This window comes from Urtica dioica, chromosome 5 (assembly GCF_054948205.1).
Source record: "Urtica dioica subsp. dioica isolate 48M chromosome 5, U.dioica_male_clone48M_v1_H2, whole genome shotgun sequence".
Lineage (NCBI taxonomy): Eukaryota > Viridiplantae > Streptophyta > Magnoliopsida > Rosales > Urticaceae > Urtica > Urtica dioica.
Genome location: NC_142760.1, coordinates 16,453,791 through 16,473,899, shown reverse-complemented (window position 1 = coordinate 16,473,899; position 20,109 = coordinate 16,453,791).

Sequence of the window (20,109 nt, the reverse complement as noted above, 5' to 3'; positions counted from 1 at the left end):
AAACAAATAAAAAAATATGCCTATAGAATGTGAGAATTAATTTTTTCATATTAAAGAAAAAGAAGCTAAAAGCATGATTATCAAACTTATAAAGACATACATAACATTGGTATAGGATATAACCAAATGTTTATTATATTTACGTCAATTTCTTTCAACGAAGGCCATGATACAAGTCATATGTACAATAATGCAAAAACTGAATGAACTAGCAAAGTTTACAAGCTTTTTAGGCCTCTAGGCGATTTCATTCTTATTCTAATTAATAACAGCAGGTTTATATAAGTGGTTATTGTTATGCCGTCTTTTTCTTATGGTAAAAAACGACACCCCAATTGCAAAAACGACGTTACGATATAAAATGACAGTTTAGTCAAACACGCATGACTAAAAAACCAAGCATCAACCAAGCTTCAACCAAGCACCAACCAAGCATCAACCAAGCGCCAACCAAGCATCAACCAATCATCAAGCACCGGTTTCTTTTCCTATAAATAGTTCACTCATTCTCAACTCGAAAAGAGAAAAAAGAGAATCCTCAGAACTCAAAAACTCTCTCAACCCCACAATTCACTCAGCCAAATACTCTCCCAACTCAAGAGGACTCCGAACTCAGAATTCATTCCGAACTAGAAAGAAGAAGGAGGTCCAGGATTCACTCTGAACTCAAGATACACTAAACCCCAAAAAATTTCACTCTCAACTCTGGAATAGAGTCGGAATCGAGAATCCCCTGAACTACGTCATGACCTGATCCCGCAAGGTGGGTACGTAGGCAGCTCACGAAGAGCACGGTCACGCCCCCTAGGCGAGCTCAATCTCCAGGCAGGGGCGATCTCCAGGCGAGCTCGATCTCTAGGCGAGCTCGACCCCCCAGGCGAGCTCACCCTCCAGGCAGGGGCGATCTCCAGGCGAGCTCGACCTCCAGCCGAGCTCAACCCCCAGGCGAGCTCAACATCCAGGCAGGGGCGATCTCCAGGCGAGCTCGACCCCCCAGGCGAGCTCAACCTCCAGGCAGGGGCGATCTCCAGGCGAGCTCGACCTCCAGCCGAGCTCGACCCCCCAGGCGAGTTCACCCTCCAGGCAGGGGCGATCTCCAGGCGAGCTCGACACCCAGGCGAGCTCACCCTCCAGGCAAGGGCGATCTCCAGGCGAGCTCGACCTCCAGCCAAGCTCGACCCCCCAGGCGAGCTCACCGTCCAGGCAGGGGCGATCTCCAGGCGAGCTCGACCCCCTAGGCGAGCTCAACCTCCAAGCAGGGGCGATCTCCAGGCGAGCTCGACCTCCAGCCGAGCTCGACCCCAGGCGAGTTCACCCTCCAGGCTGGGGCGATCTCCAGGCGAGCTCGACCTCCAGCCGAGCCCGACCACCCCAGGCGAGCTCACCCTCCAGGCAGGGGCGATCTCCAGGCGAGCTCGACCTCCAGCCAAACTCGACCCCCTGGCGAGCTCACCCTCCAGGCAGGGGCGATCTCCAGGCGAGCTCGACTCTCCAGCCGAGCTCGACCCCCCCAGGCGAGCTCAACCTCCAGGCAGGGGCGATCTCCAGGCAAGCTCGACCTCCAGCCGAGCTCGACCCCCCAGGTGAGCTCACCCTCCAGACAGGGGCGATCTCCAGACGAGCTCGACCTCCAGGCGAACTCAACCTCCAGACGAGCTCGACCCTCCAGGCGAGCTCGACCTCCAGCCAGGTTCGACCTCCAGGCGAGCTCGACCCCCAGCCAGGTTCGACCTCCAGCCGAGCTCAACCTCCAGACGAGCTTGACCCTCCAGGCGAGCTCGACCTCCAGGGAAGCTCGACCTCCGGGCGAGCTCAACATCCCAGCAAGACCGACCTCCAGGCGAGCTCGACCCCCCCCCCCCCCCAGGCGAGCTCGACCTCTAGTTAAGCTCGACCCCTAGGCGAGCTCGACCTCCAGGCCAGGAATCTAAGACGAAGAACGCATTCCCGACGAAGAAGAAGGCAAAGCATTGTTTCCCTTTTTACAATTCTAAGATCCTCTGAAGCTCCTGGACGCTTTGGGCTTTGTCAAGAACTTCCTTGAGCCCTTTGGACTCTTGAAAAGTAATTTGGGCCGACCCAATACTAGGCACGTGACTATTCCAGGCACGCCACGTGTCCTCGAATGTGAAATCCAAAAAACGGCTTAACAGTTATTAACATGCTGACCTATTTTCTAAAGCGGGTCATCAACCCCAAAATAGTGAAAAACTATATGAGACGTGAGGTTTATTATATTATTATGAGGAAACTCAATTTAAAATATTTTCAAACAATTATAATAATAATGAGGATCGCAAGACTACTTTACCTAATTACAGTTCCTTTCTGAAGTATTTTATGATAAGTAAGAGATATTAGGTACAATTTTTACTTTTTGATTAATTATAATATTGTAGTAAACTCGGGTAAAAAATTAATAGTGAGTTGCAAGTCTCTGGAGCTATGAATAAAAAAAATGAGATCCAAAGATACGGAATTGTATTATTTTAGTGGTACCAAACCGGCATATTCCATAATGTACCAACCTTGGGAGACCCGGTAAGAAATTGTTAATGGCTCAATGATCAATTCCATCTTTGATATATCCAAAGTTTACCTGAGCAAGTGGAATTCTGAAAAAAAAAAAAAAAAAAAAAAAAAACAAAACAAAAAAAAAATACAAAAAACAAAAAAACGAAAAACACAAAAAAACAAACAAACCAAGACCAACCTTTTATGAAATTTTAATATAATAGCCAGATCAGATATGATGAATATTTCTAAATTATTTAATACCGGATATGGCTTTAATAATAGTCACTAATTTTTTTAAATTAATAAATGTAATGTTTTAGTTTTTATTTATGTAATCCTAGCAAGTATATGTCACGTTTGATCGATTTCAAGATTTTTCTTTTTTCTTTTTTTATTTCTTTTTTCTTTTGAACTTCAATCTTATGGGTGCCTTTCTCCTTCTCAGTCATTTTTTTTTTCAATTTTGACGGTAAAATTTTAACTAAGTCCATTTTCAGACATGTTCGGAAGATATCAACCATATGTATATATAATAAGTTTAGATGTATGTTTGTGTTCTTGGGCTATTTCGGTCTAGTTTTTCTTTATTTTTGTTCTTAATATTCGATTGATTTGCTGAAAGGATCCACTCTTCGTCTCATACACTGTTTATTTTCAAATTTTGTGGCAAAAATTTGACTCATTTTGAGATTCGTACTAGGATATATATTGTTATGGTATGATTTTGGATGCTGTAAAAAGAAAGTTGAAAAATGGGCCCATGCAAAAGTCCAAACAACAAGTCATAATAGTCCGACCCAAGCACTAGCCCCTCAAATGCGGGTCCCGGCTAACTGGCCTATTACGAGAAATCCGGTCAGGAGGCTCATCAGCCTACCCAAGCGTGCGTCTCGGCTGGCCAGCCTATGCCAAGACACCCGATTGGCAGGCATACTAACCAATGATTGGCCGGGCCATGTCAAAAGCCTCCAGGCCCCCTCTCCACTCTCGGATACAAACCCCTCGACCACGAGAACATACAGCCTCCGGCCGGCCGGCTCCTCGGCTACTCTCGGATGCAGCCACTGTTCAACAGGCCAACGTCAAGGGCCTCGGCCGGCCATCCGGCCACAGTATCTCGGCCACGTGGGGCAATGTCTTGGACGCCCAGGATTATTCCGAGAAAGTTACTTGTGGCTTTTCTCACCTATAAATACCCATTTTCACAAGGAAAGGTAACAAATTTTGACACTTTCGAAACTTCGCAAAAATTAAATTCTCATTGATATCAATCTTGATAATTCTTACACCCCCAACGCAATCACACTAATATTGAGCGTCGGAGAGCGCGTCAAAGAAACTGCCTTCGTGCCCCAATAGTTCATTTCTTCTTTCTTTCTCAGGAACACACAAGAAGCTGGAGCGAACTCAATAGTTGGAGCAGCGATCGTTAACATAGACTTTGGTGTTTAAGATTTTCATACCATTTTTGTCTAAGTGCGGTCATATGGTCCGACCTTTGGATCGAACTATTTATGTTCTAAGTGTTGATTCGAAAACAAGCATTAACATATATGTTTAACAAGTATATATATATATATATATATATATATATATATATATATATATATATATATATATATATATACACATACATATTATATATATCTTAAGCATCTAGATTATCTATTGTCTGTGGGGTCTTCTCCTGAGCAAGGGTACGATTTCAATCTCCTGAAACAACGTTGTCTTTATTTTTCGAAGTTTAAAGAGTTTTGATATAATTTGAGCCTAAAATTATTCCATATAATTAAATACACACTCTATTTGAATTCTCGAATGAAAAAAAAAAAGTATATTATGCATATGCATGTTCTTAATTTGTAGACTTATTTCGATTGTTGATATTACCCTATACAAACAACTCTAACTTTTACTACAAATGTTTCTCTCCTTATGGTATCATTTCTTAATCCATTTTTATTTTGTTAATTGATTTATTGATGTTAACCTCTATAAACACCAATAAACATAGATAATGCACTACAAAATTATCTTAGGTACCTTTAGAATTTTAAAGTTATGAAATTGAGGCTCCTGAAGTAAATGCATATGAAATAATTATCTTGTGTGACGAATATATATGCCAAAAACGCTTTCTGTTGCAAAACATCTTTGCGTAGCATAGTTATATGTCTGTTAAATCCGAATATCACGGGTGAAAACCATCACCTAATTCCACGATCAAATCATATTGAATAGTTAAGAAAGCATGAATCGATCGTGAAAGTGTACTTGATGAATCCATGACAGTCGGTCTTCTAGATCAATACTTATATCTTAAAGAGCTATTTGTTTCTCTCTTGATTAACTATGACGGCGAGACATCAGAATGTGACAAGACATGTCATGTGATCTAGGGACCAACCATATTTATAAGCAATCATTAGGTTAACCTATCGGGCTTCCTATTTTAGCCTATCACAAAAATAGAAGCTAAAGTGGTCTGCACATTAAAGGCCCAAAACCTATTAGATACATTATTGCCCAATATTCGTAAACCAAATTAGATCACTTTCAACGAGCAATTTTTATTGACAGTATACAACACATAATTATTTACATATAAGCCGAACATTGGATTAAGGATCCAACTTTCAACGAGCTATTTTTATTGACAGTTTACAACACATAATTATTTAAATATAAGTCAAACGTTGGATTAAGGATCCAACATGTTGGATTAAAGATCCAATATGCTGGATTAAATATCCAACAATCTCTCACTTGGGATATATGTTTAACTTTATAATTATGTATCGCAAAAATAACTGAAGAACCTCAACTTTAATGTCATTACCAAAATGTATCTCATAACCAATCCGGTCCATCAACCATATCAATATAGGATCAAAGCGGCATTTGCCACCTATCGTAGTTATACCCATCAATGGTCACATATATCTATACATCTGAACGACAGGATCATGATGTGGATGTGTAGTATGGAAATTTCATGTTAAATGACCTCAACATGCCTATTCCCATTTGGTCCTCCTTAATCCTTTGTGAGATCAAACCATATACTCGAAAACAAAGTCTAAATAAACAAAAACTTTATTTATGCAGAAGATCTCAATAATCATGAGCTGAAATAACACCCATATGAGCAATGTGCTTGGGTGGTAGTCCCTTAGTAAGCAGATCCGCAATCATGGAGTTTATTACGATGTGCTCGATAGACAACTATCTACTATGAATTCTTTCTTTCACAACCAAGAACTTGATGTCGATGTGTTTCGACTTCGTAGAGCTCGTGTTGTTGTTGGAGTATAATACGACAGATTTATTGTTACAAAATAACCGGAGTGCTCTTTCAGTACCATCTACTATGCGCAGCTTGGTGACAAACTTCTACAACTATATCCCTTGATTGGACGCCTCATAACAAGCTACAAATTCTGCTGCCATGGTGGAAGATGCTATAAGAGATTGTTTAGCACTCTTCTGTTTTCAATGGTGCCCACAAGAAGAGTTGTAGTGTGTATTTATGTACATTTGATGTCATATAGTCTTACGAAGACTCTTGCTTGTAATTGCTTATTCATTAATAAAAAGTTGAAACGTTCATTCATTCTTCCGTGTCTGTTTGAAGCTTTATGATAAAACATTAGTCTTTAGTCCATAACCAAACTAAACAACTTACGAAGAGACAAATGTAGATTTGCATGAACAAACTCTTCGTAGTTTGCTTAAAACGATATATTCGCAATCTAAGGGTCAAAGGACTATTGACCTCAGTATGATTGTTAGAAGAATCTATGATGTCAGGTTATGAGGCATTGAGAGTTGGAGACTCTATAGGTCTTCTAGGTATCTTCCGAAAGTACTGAATTGACCAGTGCACTTCTAGAGACAAGATAAGAACAAACCATTTAACCTCTTATGTCTCGAAGTCACTATGTATGAATTGCATCATGCTTACCTTAATCCTGAAATGAGACATGCCATTTCACAGCTTACATATTCTCATTTGAGAAAGTCAGAGTTCGGACTCACTATGTGATTCTGAACAGGGCCTATTGGTGAAGTACTAAGTTGTGAGAATGTCATGAGTAACTTTGTGAAGTTCTCATAGATATGGAATTCATGTACAAGATTGCTGAAATGCAATGTATGTCACCTCATGCTTTGTTCCTTGGAGTGTGAATAAATGAACTGGCCAGTGTCCAAATTGAGTCCTGACTCTTTTGGATGAAACAATGTGACTTGTTAGCTCCTCGTCAATACATTGTTTCTAACTTATTCACAAGCGACAAAGGAGTTGAGGAAATAACAGCTAGAAGGGTAAAATGGTAATTTACTAAATCCCGACTAGCTGATGACATTTATGAAGGGTAAACATAGATAATATTCAGTGGATCCGCTCATCATAATTAGGTTGAATTCTTGAGTAGAAAATAAATTCATTTGAACCGAGAGATTTTCAGTGTCAACTCTTTAGTGGAGTCAGTTGGCATTAAGCTAAACTTGGAAAAAGGTTTGTGAACTTTTGAGTCCAAGTGTTTAGCTCAAGCTTTGTTCATTTGGGTCCATGAGGTCACTGTCACGAATCACATCGATTAGGAATAGCTAAACTGGAAGCTAAGTCAAAACAAGAACGAAAATTGTCAAAAGGGTATTTTTGTCTTTTGAGACATAGGATGAAATGAATGTCAATAAATTTTTGGACATGGTCATTTGATGACAAGTAACACTCGGCCATAATATGATTAATTGGGCCTTGTGGATTAATTTCATTACATAAGAATTTTATTGAAAATTCTTAATGGGCCTTTTTCATGTTGTCATGAACAAATGGAAAAGCTTCTAGAAGCCCATTCTAGAAGGACATAGGCGCCCAACATACCCAACCAAGAGAGAATATTTTGTGCATAAATGTATCAAGATACTTGCCAAAGGAAAAAGAGGAAACAAAGAGAATCGGCCAAGGCAACCAAGAGGGAAACAAAAGAGGAAACTAATCCCTTGGGGATTGACTTGATGTAGGCGCCCATGTTGGAGATTTGGGCAATAAAGGATTGCTCATAAAGGCTTGGAAAATAAGAGGACACTACTTTTTTCCAAGGCCAACCCTTCTCCAATAAATAGGCACCTCATTCCTCTCATTTCACTCATTCCACATAAGTTAGAGATTGAGAGCCTCTCTCTCTAGAACTTGTGGTTGCCGCCCCTTCCTCTCTCTCTCTAGTTTATTTTCGATTTTTGTTTTGGCACCTAGGTCCTCAATTGACCTAGTGTTTAGCTCTGCGACTTCAAGACTCGTTCTTAAGTCGTAGTGTTTAAAAGTGCCCACTCACTAATTCCTTTATTTCGAGTGATTTAGTGATAGAAACTTTCGTGGTTGCTCGAGGTGCCGAGGAAAGAAAGAGAGACGTGCTGCGAGGGGAGACGAGCGTTGCAAACTTTCCAAAAGCTTCTCAAAGTTCAAGCTTCAAGAAAGGTTAGTAAACTTCTATGCTCATTATAGTTTTTGTTTATATGTACTTGCTCTTTGTCTGGGTTAGTAAAAAACTGTTTTCACTTGAAAAGAAAATTTTTAAAATTCCGCCGTTTTGCGAAGCGTTAAACTTTTTCTTAAACCCTAGATCAATTCCAACAAATGGTATCAGAGCTATGGTCAAAGATTAGCATGTACATGTATTTAAAAATATGAGCTTGAAAATCATTTTCGAAAGTTTACTAATTTTGTGACAAGTTAGAATTGTTATCTTAGATTTTTTTTTAATTTATTTCTCTTGCCTTTAAATTAAAAATCATGTTGATTTTCTACGAGTTTGGGATGTTTTTAAAACAAATTAGAATCAGTTCTAAAAGTTTTCTTGTCTTACTAGTTTCTTATTTTTACTTGAATCGTTTTATGCTTGTTGTTATTTCTTTTATGCCTTGTTATTACCTTGCTAATAAAACACAAATAAAAGCTTTAACAACCTTCATAAAACGTTCCGTTACACTCGATTCTTTTTCGCACATAAAAAGGACCAAGCTTTAATTATTTCTTTTTCTTTGAGCTAGAGTAAACCCGCATTAAAAGTGGCATAACTCTTTGCTCAGAAATCTAAATTTAATTATTCTTGAATCAAATTAAATCTCTGTCTGTTCTCTGTCCAATGCCACCAGTTTCAGGTCAAAAGGACATCGGAGCCGCCAGTTATGGCGATTTTACTCCGAGGTGCGCGGCTGTTCCGAAACTCCAGTTTTTTAGAACTCCGGATTTTCAGCCCCACTACCATGAGTTATAGAACTCTAATGAGAGAATTTTCTTGAGCAAAATTGTTTTTTATAAGATTATAAACATGATGTGTAAGATTAAAAAGTTTTGATTTTTGAAAGATTAATTGAAATCGAGTTTTTACAAAACTAGTTTGAATTTTGAAAAACCGTTTTCACTTTCAAACTTGAAAATATTTTGTCATCTAAATCAAATAAATTTTCAAAATGTTTTCAAAACTATATCTATATCACATATGTTCAAAATCTACATGCTCTTGAAAATTTGAGTGGGAGGTCTCCTTGTAGACAAGCCGAAAAATAAAAAGATGTGTAATCTCAAACTTTCAAGTGTTCGAGTGAGTTGAAGTTCACACTTCCCTCACGCACTTTCCCGAAATAGAAAATAGGAAAAGATCGAGTAAGTACCTTGTGCCTTTATGCACTAAATACTGCTCTGAACATGTTGATCTAGGATTCTCTTCTAGTTGTCCGCTCTGTCGCTCTTTAACTAGGAAATCTGTTTCCGAACTTATAAGAGTCGACGAACCAACTCCAAAAACTAAGTGGGAGGGTTATACTTGTTGTTTGTAACCCACGATCCCCAACACTAATGAAAGAAGCAATTAACGTGGGACTAAGAGCCGCTCTTGCGACCCTCACTTAAATGGGAGTACTCCAAGGCGTTTTTGCTTCGATCATTGCTCAATGAGCTACGTCCGAGAGTGAGACGATGATGACAAGGCCTCCCCTTGGAGGATTGTTTTTCAAAGTTGATCTTTTGGACTAAGTGGTTGGTTACACACTTAGTAATCCTCCCTAGTAATCCTCCCTTGAGGCTCTGCGAAAGGATGTGAGTGATCAAACCAATTTAAAAGGTGGCTAGTCAGAATTGATGTATTGACATCTTGGCTTAGCATTAATGATGTGTCATTTACTTATAAATGGAGATTTTTTGCGGCCTTCTCTTGAGGGAGTAAATTATCGTTTAGTTTATAACACCTTTGGATTTTATCAAAGTCTTAAACAAACTTAAATCCTAAACCAAAGACTAATCATAAACTTGTTTCAACTTTTATAGGCAATATGTCTCCCAACTCTCTCTCTTTCATCCTTTCCTCGAACAAACTCGAAAACAAAAACTACGTTAATTGGAAACATAACCTCAACATAATACCTACCTTTAACAAGCACAAATGGGTACTCACCACCCCGTGTCCTCCTCTGATGAATGATGATTCGACTCAAGAAGACAAAGACGCCTTGGCGGCCTGGCTCTGCTCCGATAAGATTGTGAGGTGCTATATCTTGGCATCAATGAACAATGTGTTGCAACAACAACATCGTGACATCGAGACTGCCGCCGACATGCTCAACAATCTCCATGAGATGTTTGAAGGGCAAAGGCGTCAAGCAAGGCAAAAAACAGTCCGACAGTTTATGAACTGTCACATGAAGGCTAGGACTCCTGTTGGAGACTTTATGATACTGATCATTAGTCATCTGAGTAAAATGGAAATCCTAGGATCTGAGATTGATGGGAAGAATGTCATAGATGTGATCTTAGAAACTCTCCCCGCATCTCTTGATACCTCCAAGATGAACTGCTCCATAAACAAGCTAGAGTACATTGTTACCGAGCTTATGAAGGAGCATCATACTGCTGTAGGTCTCACTAAGAGAAAGAGGAATCAAGGAGAGGCACATGCTACTGAGCAAAAAGCCTCCGCCTCTGGAACTAAGAAGAGACCTCACAAGGCCGATAAAAAGAACTGTCCTGCCTATCTCAAAGCAAAGGAACATTGTATTGTACTAGTTACTGAAGCATGCTTAGTAGCTGATAATGTATCATCGTGGATTATTGACTCCGCTGCTACTAACCATATTTGCTGCTCCTTAACTGGTTTTAGGAAAAGCAAAAGCTTAGAGGATGGCGACTTCTGCTTTAAGTGGGGTGATGGGAGCGTGGTGTCTGCGAAGGCTGTGGGATCCGTGACGCTATCTTTTAAAGATCACACTTTAAATTTGAATAATGTTTATTATGTTCCTTCCTTTGGGAAAAACTTAATATCTGTTGCTCAACTTTTAGAGCAAAATTATTATTTAAAGTTTATAAAGATTGGAATTCGTATTTCTTTTTCTAATTCTTTTGTCACTGATGCATATATGAAGAATGGTCTTTTTTACATCTATTCCACTCAACCTTCTCTTTTAGACACCGAAATAGATAATGATCTTATTAGGGAGCCAAAGAGGATCAAACTTTCTGAATCCTCCGATCTAACAAAATCAACATACCTATGGCACTTAAGACTTGGTCATATCAGCCTAGATAGGATTAAGAGACTTGTGAGGGACGGTCCACTCCAAGACTCTGCAATAGGTTCTCTACCTACTTGTGAATCCTTCATAGAAGGAAAAATGACTAAGCGACCTTTCTCCGATAAGGGTCGAAGAGCCACTGAGTTGCTGGAACTAATACATTCTGATGTATGTGGTCCGCTCAGCCAACATGCACGTGGGGGATACGAATACTTCATTACCTTCACCGATGATTACTCACGATATGGGTTTGTCTATTTGCTAAAACACAAATCCGAGACCTTTAACGTATTTAAGGTCTTTAGGGCTTTAGTGGAAAAGCAAACTGGCAAACAGATCAAAACCCTTCGATCCGATCGAGGTGGTGAGTATATGTCTGGAAAGTTCGATGACTTTCTTAAAGAAGAAGGTATCGCTTCTCAGCTTACAGCACCTGGCATACCTCAACAAAACGGAGTGTCGGAGAGAAGAAACCGAACTCTATTGGAGACAGTTAGATCAATGATGAGTTACTCATCACTCACTCTTTCGTTTTGGGGGTATGCCCTAGAAACAGCCGCTTACATTCTGAACCAAGTTCCGTCCAAGACGGTTCCTGGTACTCCTTATGAACGATGGACTGGCCGTAAAGTGAATCTTGGCCGCATCAGAATTTGGGGTTGCCCTGCACACGTGCTAAGGCAAAAGACTAGCAAGTTGGCTAGTAGGTCAGAATTATGCTTGTTTGTGGGATATCCAAAGTACACCAAGGGTTTCATCTTCTATAGTCCCGAGGACGATAAGACTTTCGTTAGCACGAATGCTCGTTTCCTTGAGGAGGACTTTATGAAGGATGCAAAACCTAGAAGCAAAATTGTGCTTGAAGAAAAGTTGGGTGAGGAAGCTTCTACCTCATCTGTAAGAACTGTTCTTACCCCAACTGAAACACAACCTAACTCATCAGAATCTCGTCAAGTAGTACTTCGACGTAGTGGGAGGGCTACTCAAAAGCCTGACAGGTACATGTCTTATGGAGACTCTCTTGTAGCCGTCTCTGACATGGATGATCCTGTTTCCTATAGCCAAGCGATGGCTTGTTCTGAATCAAACCGTTGGCTTGACGCCATGAAAGTTGAAATGCACTCGATGTATGTCAACAAAGTCTGGAAACTTGTAGACCTTCCGGAAGGGATTAAACCCGTAGGGTGTAAGTGGATATACAAGAAGAAAAGGGGTCCTGATGGGAACGTCGAGACGTTCAAAGCACGACTTGTGGCGAAGGGTTATACCTAACAAGAAGGGATTGACTATGAAGAAACCTTCTCGCCAGTCGCGATGCTTAAATCCATCCGCATACTTCTATCCATAGCTGCAGCTCTCGACTATGAGATCTGGCAAATGGATGTCAAGACAGCCTTTCTGAATGGCAATCTTGACGAGCGCATTTACATGGCTCAACCAGATGGTTTCGTGGAAGAAGGTCAAGAGACCATGGTTTGTGAGTTGCTTAAGTCCATTTATGGACTAAAGCAAGCATCTAGGTCATGGAATATTAGATTCGATGAAACTGTAAAGAGCTTCGGCTTTAAACAGTCAATAGATGAGCCTTGTGTTTACAAGTTAATACACGAAGGCAAAGTTTTGTTTCTGGTGCTTTATGTCGATGATATACTACTCATTGGTAATGACGTGGGTAAGTTATCTGAGGTTAAGGTCTGGCTGGCAAAGCAATTCGATATGAAGGATCTAGGAGAAGCCGCGTACATTCTGGGGATCCAAATCTTTCGAGATAGGAAAAACCGGACCCTGTCGCTCTCTCAAGCATCTTATATTGATAAAAAATGGATCGCTTCTCGATGCAAGACTCCAAGAAGGGCCAAACACCCTTTAGGCATGGAGTTTCACTCTCTAAGGACCAGTCTCCCATGACTGCACAAGAGATTGAAGACATGAGGAAAATTCCTTACGCCTCTGCCGTTGGAAGCCTCATGTATGCTATGCTTTGCACTAGACCTGACATCTGTTTCACCGTTGGCGTAGTTAGCCGTTTCCAATCCAACCCTGGACCCGAGCACTGGATTGCTGTTAAGCATGTTCTTAAGTATCTTCGAAGAACTAGGAACTTGATGCTTACATACTCAGGTACTGACCTGACTATGACGGGATATACCGACTCCGATTTTCAAGCGGATAAGTATTCCAGGAAATCCACTTCGGGATCTGTGTTCATCCTTACTGGTGAAGCTGTTGTGTGGAGAAGTATTAAGCAATCTTGCATTGCTGACTCCACAATGGAAGCAGAATATGTGGCTGCTTGTGAAGCATCCAAAGAGGCTGTAAAGGCTTAGAAAATTCCTTAAGTATTTGGAAGTTGTTCCAAACGTCGATGAGCCCATGACCCTTTATTGTAATAATAGTGGGGCTGTCGCTAACTCAAAGGAACCTCGAAGCCATAAGCGCTCTATGCATATTGAGAGGAAATACCATTTGATTCGAGAGATCGCGCAGCGCGGAAACGTGGAGGTGAAGTAGATCTCTGGCAGATCCATTCACCAAGGCCCTAGCGAACAAGGTCTTCGACCAACATCGAGAGGGATTAGGAATGAACGACTACACACATCTTCTTTGAGTCAAGTGGGAGTTTGTTGTCAATGCTGCCCACAAGAAGAGTTGTAGTGTGTATTTATGTACATTTGATGTCATATAGTCTTACGAAGACTCTTGCTTGTAATTGCTTATTCATTAATAAAAAGTTGAAACGTTCATTCATTCTTCTGTGTCTGTTTGAAGCTTTATGATAAAACATTAGTCTTTAGTCCATAAACAAACTAAACAACTTACGAAGAGACAAATGTAGATTTGCATGAACAAACTCTTCGTAGCTTGCTTAAAACGATATATTTGCAATCTAAGGGTCAAAGGACTATTGACCTCAGTATGGTTGTTAGAAGAATCTATGATGTCTGGTTATGAGGCCTTGAGAGTTGGAGACTCTATAGTTCTTCTAGGTATCTTCCGAAAGTACTGAATTGACCAGTGCACTTCTAGAGACAAGATAAGAACAAACCATTTAACCTCTTATGTCTCGAAGTCACTATGTATGAATTGCATCATGCTTACCTTAATCCTGAAATGAGACATGCCATTTCACAGCTTACGTATTCTCATTTGAGAAAGTCAGAGTTCGGACTCACTATGTGATTCCGAACAGGGCCTATTCGTGAAGTACTAAGTTGTGATAATGTCATGAGTAACTCAGTGAAGTTCTCATAGATATGGAATTCATGTACAAGATTGCTGAAATGCAATGTATGTCACCTCATGCTTTGTTCCTTGGAGTGTCAATAAATGAACTGGCCAGTGTCCAAATGGAGTCCTGACTCTTTTGGATGAAACAATGTGACTTGTTAGCTCCTCGTCAATACATTGTTTCTAACTTATTCACAAGCGACAAAGGAGTTGAGGAAATAACAGCTAGAAGGGTAAAATGGTAATTTAGTAAATCCCGACTAGCTGATGACATTTATGAAGGGTAAACATAGATAATATTCAGTGGATCCGCTCATCATAATTAGGTTGAATTCTTGAGTAGAAAATAAATTCATTTGAACCGAGAGATTTTCAGTGTCAACTCTTTAGTGGAGTCAGTTGACATTAAGCTAAACTTGGAAAAGGTTTGTGAACTTTTGAGTCCAAGTGTTTAGCTCAAGCTTTGTTCATTTGGGTCCATGAGGTCACTGTCACGAATCACATCGATTAGGAATAGTTAAACTGGAAGCTAAGTCAAAACAAGAACGAAAATTGTCAAAAGGGTATTTTTGTCTTTTGAGACATAGGATGAAATGAATGTCAATAAATTTTTTGACATGGTCATTTAATGACAAGTAACACTCGGCCATAATATGATTGATTGCGCCTTGTGGATTAATTTCATTTCATAAGAATTCTTAATGGGCCTTTTTCATGTTGTCATGAATAAATGGAAAAGCTTCTAGAAGCCCATTCTAGAAGGACATAGGCGCCCAACATACCCAACCAAGAGAGAATATTTTGTGCATAAATGTATCAAGATACTTTCCAAAAGAAAAAGAGGAAACAAATTTCCTCAATGAGGAAACAAAGAGAATCGGCCAAGGCAACCAAGAGGGAAACAAAAGAGGAAACTAATCCCTTGGGGATTGACTTGATGTAGGCGCCCATGTTGGAGATTTGGGCAATAAGGGATTGCTCATAAAGGCTTGGAAAATAAGAGGAAACTACTTTTTTCCAAGGCCAACCCTTCTCCTATAAATAGGCACCTCATTCCTCTCATTTCACTCATTCCACATAAGTTAGAGATTGAGAGCCTCTCTCTCTAGAACTTGTGGTTGCCGCCCCTTCCTCTCTCTCTCTCTAGTTTATTTTCGATTTTTGTTTTGGCACCTAGGTCCTCATTTGACCTAGTGTTTAGCTCTGCGACTTCAAGACTCGTTCTTAAGTCGTAGTGTTTAAAAGTGCCCACTCACTAATTCCTTTATTTCGAGTGATTTAGTGATAGAAACTTTCGTGGTTGCTCGAGGTGCCGAGGAAAGAAAGAGAGACGTGCTGCGAGGGGAGACGAGCGTTGCAAACTTTCCAAAAGCTTTTCAAAGTTCAAGCTTCAAGAAAGGTTAGTAAACTTCTATGCTCATTTTAGTTTTTATTTATATGTACTTGCTCTTTGTCTAGGTTAGTAAAAAACTGTTTTTACTTGAAAAGAAAATTTTTAAAATTCCGCCGCTTTGCGAAGCGTTAAACTTTTTCTTAAATCCTAGATCAATTCCAACATCTTCTAGGAGATAGCACCTCCAGCCAATAAATGAATATAGCTTGATGTAGATTTCATACTGTCTTGGCATCAGCAAAATCAGAATCAGTATACCCAACAATCTTGATCTGATCCGACCTCCGATATGTGAGCATTGAGTCTTTTGTTCTATGTAAGTACCGAATGACCTGTTTAGCTTCTTTCCAATGGTCCATACCTGAGTTGCTTAAGTTTCAACCCAACATTTTTGTAATGTACGTAATGTCTGGACGCGTACAAACCTGAGCATACAACAGACTTCCTAGAACTAAAGCATAGGGAATCTTTTGCAGCTCCTTTTCTTCAAAGTCATTCTTAGGGCACTGATTGAGACTGAATCTGTCTCCTTTAGCCATAAGGGTATCACCTGGTTTACATTCCTGCTTGCCATATATTTTTCGAACCTTTTCAATATAGCTCTTTTGTGATAATCCAAGAATCCCCCAAGAGCAATCTCGATATATCTGGACTCCTAATACAAAAAAGGCGTCACCAAGATCTTTCATCTAAAAATTCTTGGCAAGAATTCTCTGTTGGAATCGATCTAGGATTTGAGAAAATAATTAACGCTTCGGTAAGCGGCGGAATTTTAAAAATTTTCTTTTACAAGTAAAACATTTTTTACTAACCTAGACAAGTGCAAGTACATGTAATTAAAAACCAATATGAGCTAAGAGTTTACTAACCTTTCTTGAAGCTTGAACTTTGAAGAAGCTTTTGGAAAGTTCGCAACGCTCGTCTCCCCTCGCAGCACGTCTCTCTTTCTTTCCTCGGCACCTCGAGCAACCACGAAAGTTTCTATCACTAAATCACTCGAAAAGAAGGAATCAGTGAGTGGGCACTTTTAAACGCTACGACTTAAGAACGAGTCTCGAAGTCGCAGAGCTAAACACTAGGTCGAGTGAGGACCTAGGTGCCAAGACAAGAAAAAATCGAAAATAAACTAGAGAGAGAGAGAGAGGATTTTCGGCCAACAATGTCTAGAGAGAGAGTCTCTAAATCTCTAACTTATGTTGAATGAATGAAATGAAGGGAATGAGGGTCCTATTTATAGGAGAGGGGTTGACCTTGGAAAGAAGTAGTTTCCTCTTATTTTCCAAGCCTTTATGAGCAATCTTTTATTACCCATACCTATCAAAATAGGCGCCCATCTCATACAATCCACAAGGGATTAGTTTCCTCTTTTGTTTCCCTTCTTGGTTGCCTTGGCCGATTCTCCTTGTTTCCTCATAGAGGAAATTTGTTTCCTCTTTTTCTTTTGGCAAGTATCCTGATACATTTATGCACAAAATATTCTCTTTCTCTTGGGTATTTTGGGCGCCCATCTCTCATCTAGAAGGAGCTTCTAGAAGCTTCTTCATTTGTTCATGACAACATGAGAAAAGCCCATTAAGAATTTTCAATAAAATTCTTATGAAATGAAATTAATCCACAAGGCCCAATAATCAAGTTATGGCCGAGTGACATTAAGTCATCAAATGAACTTGTCAAAAAATTTATTGACATTCATTTCATCACATGTCTCAAAAGACAAAAATGTTGTCAATGGTGCCCACAAGAAGAGTTGTAGTCTTTATTTTGAACATTTGATGTAATAAAGTCTCATGAAGACTCTTGCTTGTAATTGCCTATTCATTCATTAATAAACTTGAAACGTTCATTCAATCTTCCTTGTCTGAAGCTTTATGATAAAACCATAGTCTTTTAGTCCATAAAGAAACTTAACAACTTGCGAAGAGACAAATGTAGATTTGCATGAACAAACTCTTCGTAGTTTGCTTAAAACGATATATTCGCAATCTTAGGGTCAAAGGACTATTGACCTCAGTATGATTGTTAGAAGAATCTATGATGTCTGGTTATGAGGCATTGAGAGTTTGGGACTCTATAGTTCTTCTAGGTATCTTCCGAAGATACTGAATTGACCAGTGCACTTCTAGAGACAATATAAGAACAAACCATTTAACCTCTTATGTCTCGAAGTCACTATGTATGAATTGCATCATGCTTACCTTAATCCTGAAATGAGACATGCCATTTCACACCTTAGTATTCTCATTTGAGAAAGTCAAAGTTCGGACTCACTATGTGATTCCGAACAAGGCCTATTGGTGAAGTACTAAGTTGTGAGTCTGTCATGAGTAACTTTGTGAAGTTCTCATAGATATGGAATTCATGTACAAGATTGCTGAAATGCAATGTATGTCACCTCATGCTTTGTTCCTTGGAGTGTGAATAAATGAACTGGCCAGTGTCCAAATTGAGACCTGACTCTTTTGGATGAAACAATGTGACTTGTTAGCTCCTCGTCAATACATTGTTTCTAACTTATTCACAAGCGACAAAGGAGTTGAGGAAATAACAGCTAGAAGGGTAAAATGGTAATTTAGTAAATCCCGACTAGCTGATGACATTCATGAAGGGTAAACATATATAATATTCAATGGATCCGCTCATCATAATTAGGTGAATTCTTGAGTAGAAAATAAATTCATTTGAACCGAGAGATTTTCAGTGTCAGCTCTTTAGTGGAGTCAGTTGGCATTAAGCTAAACTTGGAAAATGTTTGTGAACTTTTGAGTCCAAGTGTTTAGCTAAAGCTTTGTTCATTTGGGTCCATGAGGTCACTGTCACGAATCACATCGATAGGAATAGTTAAACTGGAAGCTAAGCCAAAACAAGAACGAAAATAGTCAAAAGGGTATTTTTGTCTTTTGAGACAAAGGATGAAATGAATGTCAACAAATTTTTTGACAAGGTCATTTTATGACATGTTTCACTCGGCCATGACTTGATCATTGGGCCTTGTGAATTAATTTCATTTCATGAGAATTTTATTTGAAAATTCTAAATGGGCATTTTCTTATGTTGTCATGAACAAGTGAAGAAAATTCTAGAAGCCTTTTCTAGAACATGTTGGGCGCCCATAATACCCAAGATAGAGAGATTATTTTGTGCATAAATGTATCAAGATACTTGCCAAAAGAAAAAGAGGAAACAAATTTGCATGAGGATGCTATATGGAATTCGGCCAAGAGAGAGACAAGGCAAGGCATGGAACAAAATAGGAAACTATTCCAAGACTTAATGAAGTCTATTTTGGCCGAGCTTCTCAAGGAAAAGAAAGAGGAAATTGACTCATTTTATAGAAGAGGAAACTACCTTATTGAAGGTGAGACCTCTCCTATAAATAGGAGCCTCATTCTTCTCATTTTGATTCATCCAAGTTTAAGAGATTTGAGAGACTCTCTCTCTAGAACTTGGCCGAAAATCCTCTCTCTCTCTCTCTAGTTTATTTTCGATTATTTCTTGTCTTGGCACCTAGGTCCTCACTCGACCTAGTGTTTAGCTCTGCGACTTCGAGACTCGTTCTCAAGTCGTAGTGTTTAAAAGTGCCCACTCACTGATTCCTTCTTTTCGAGTGATTTAGTGATAGAAACTTTCGTGGTTGCTCGAGGCGCCGAGGAAAGAAAGAGAGACGTGCTGCGAGGGGAGACGAGCGTTGCAACTTTCCAAAAGCTTCTACAAGGTTCAAGCTTCAAGAAAGGTTAGTAACTTTAATAGCTCATATTAGTTTTTATTTACATGTACATGCTCTTGTCTAGGTTAGTAAAAACTAGTTTTACTTAAAAAGAAAATTTTTAAAATTCCGCCGCTTAACGAAGCGTTAAACTTTTTCTTAAACCCTAGATCGATTCCAACAAAAAATACCCTTTTGACTATTTTCGTTCTTGTTTTGACTTAGCTTCCAGTTTAACTATTCCTATCGATGTGATTCGTGACAGTGACCTCATGGACCCAAATGAACAAAGCTTGAGCTAAAAACTTGGACTCAAAAGTTCACAAACCTTTTCCAAGTTTAGCTTAATGCCAACTAACTCCACTAAAGAGCTGACACTGAAAATCTCTCGGTTCAAATGAATTTGTTTTCTACTCAAGAATTCGACCTAATTATGATGAGCGGATCAACTGAATATTATCTATGTTTACCCTTCATGAATGTCATCAGCTAGTCGGGATTTACTAAATTACCATTTTACCCTTCTAGCTGTTATTTCCTCAACTCCTTTGTCGCTTGTGAATAAGTTTGAAACAATGTATTGACGAGGAGCTAACAAGTCACATTGTTTCATCCAAAAGAGTCAGGACTCAATTTGGACACTGGCCAGTTCATTTATTCACACTCCAAGGAACAAAGCATGAGGTGACATACATTG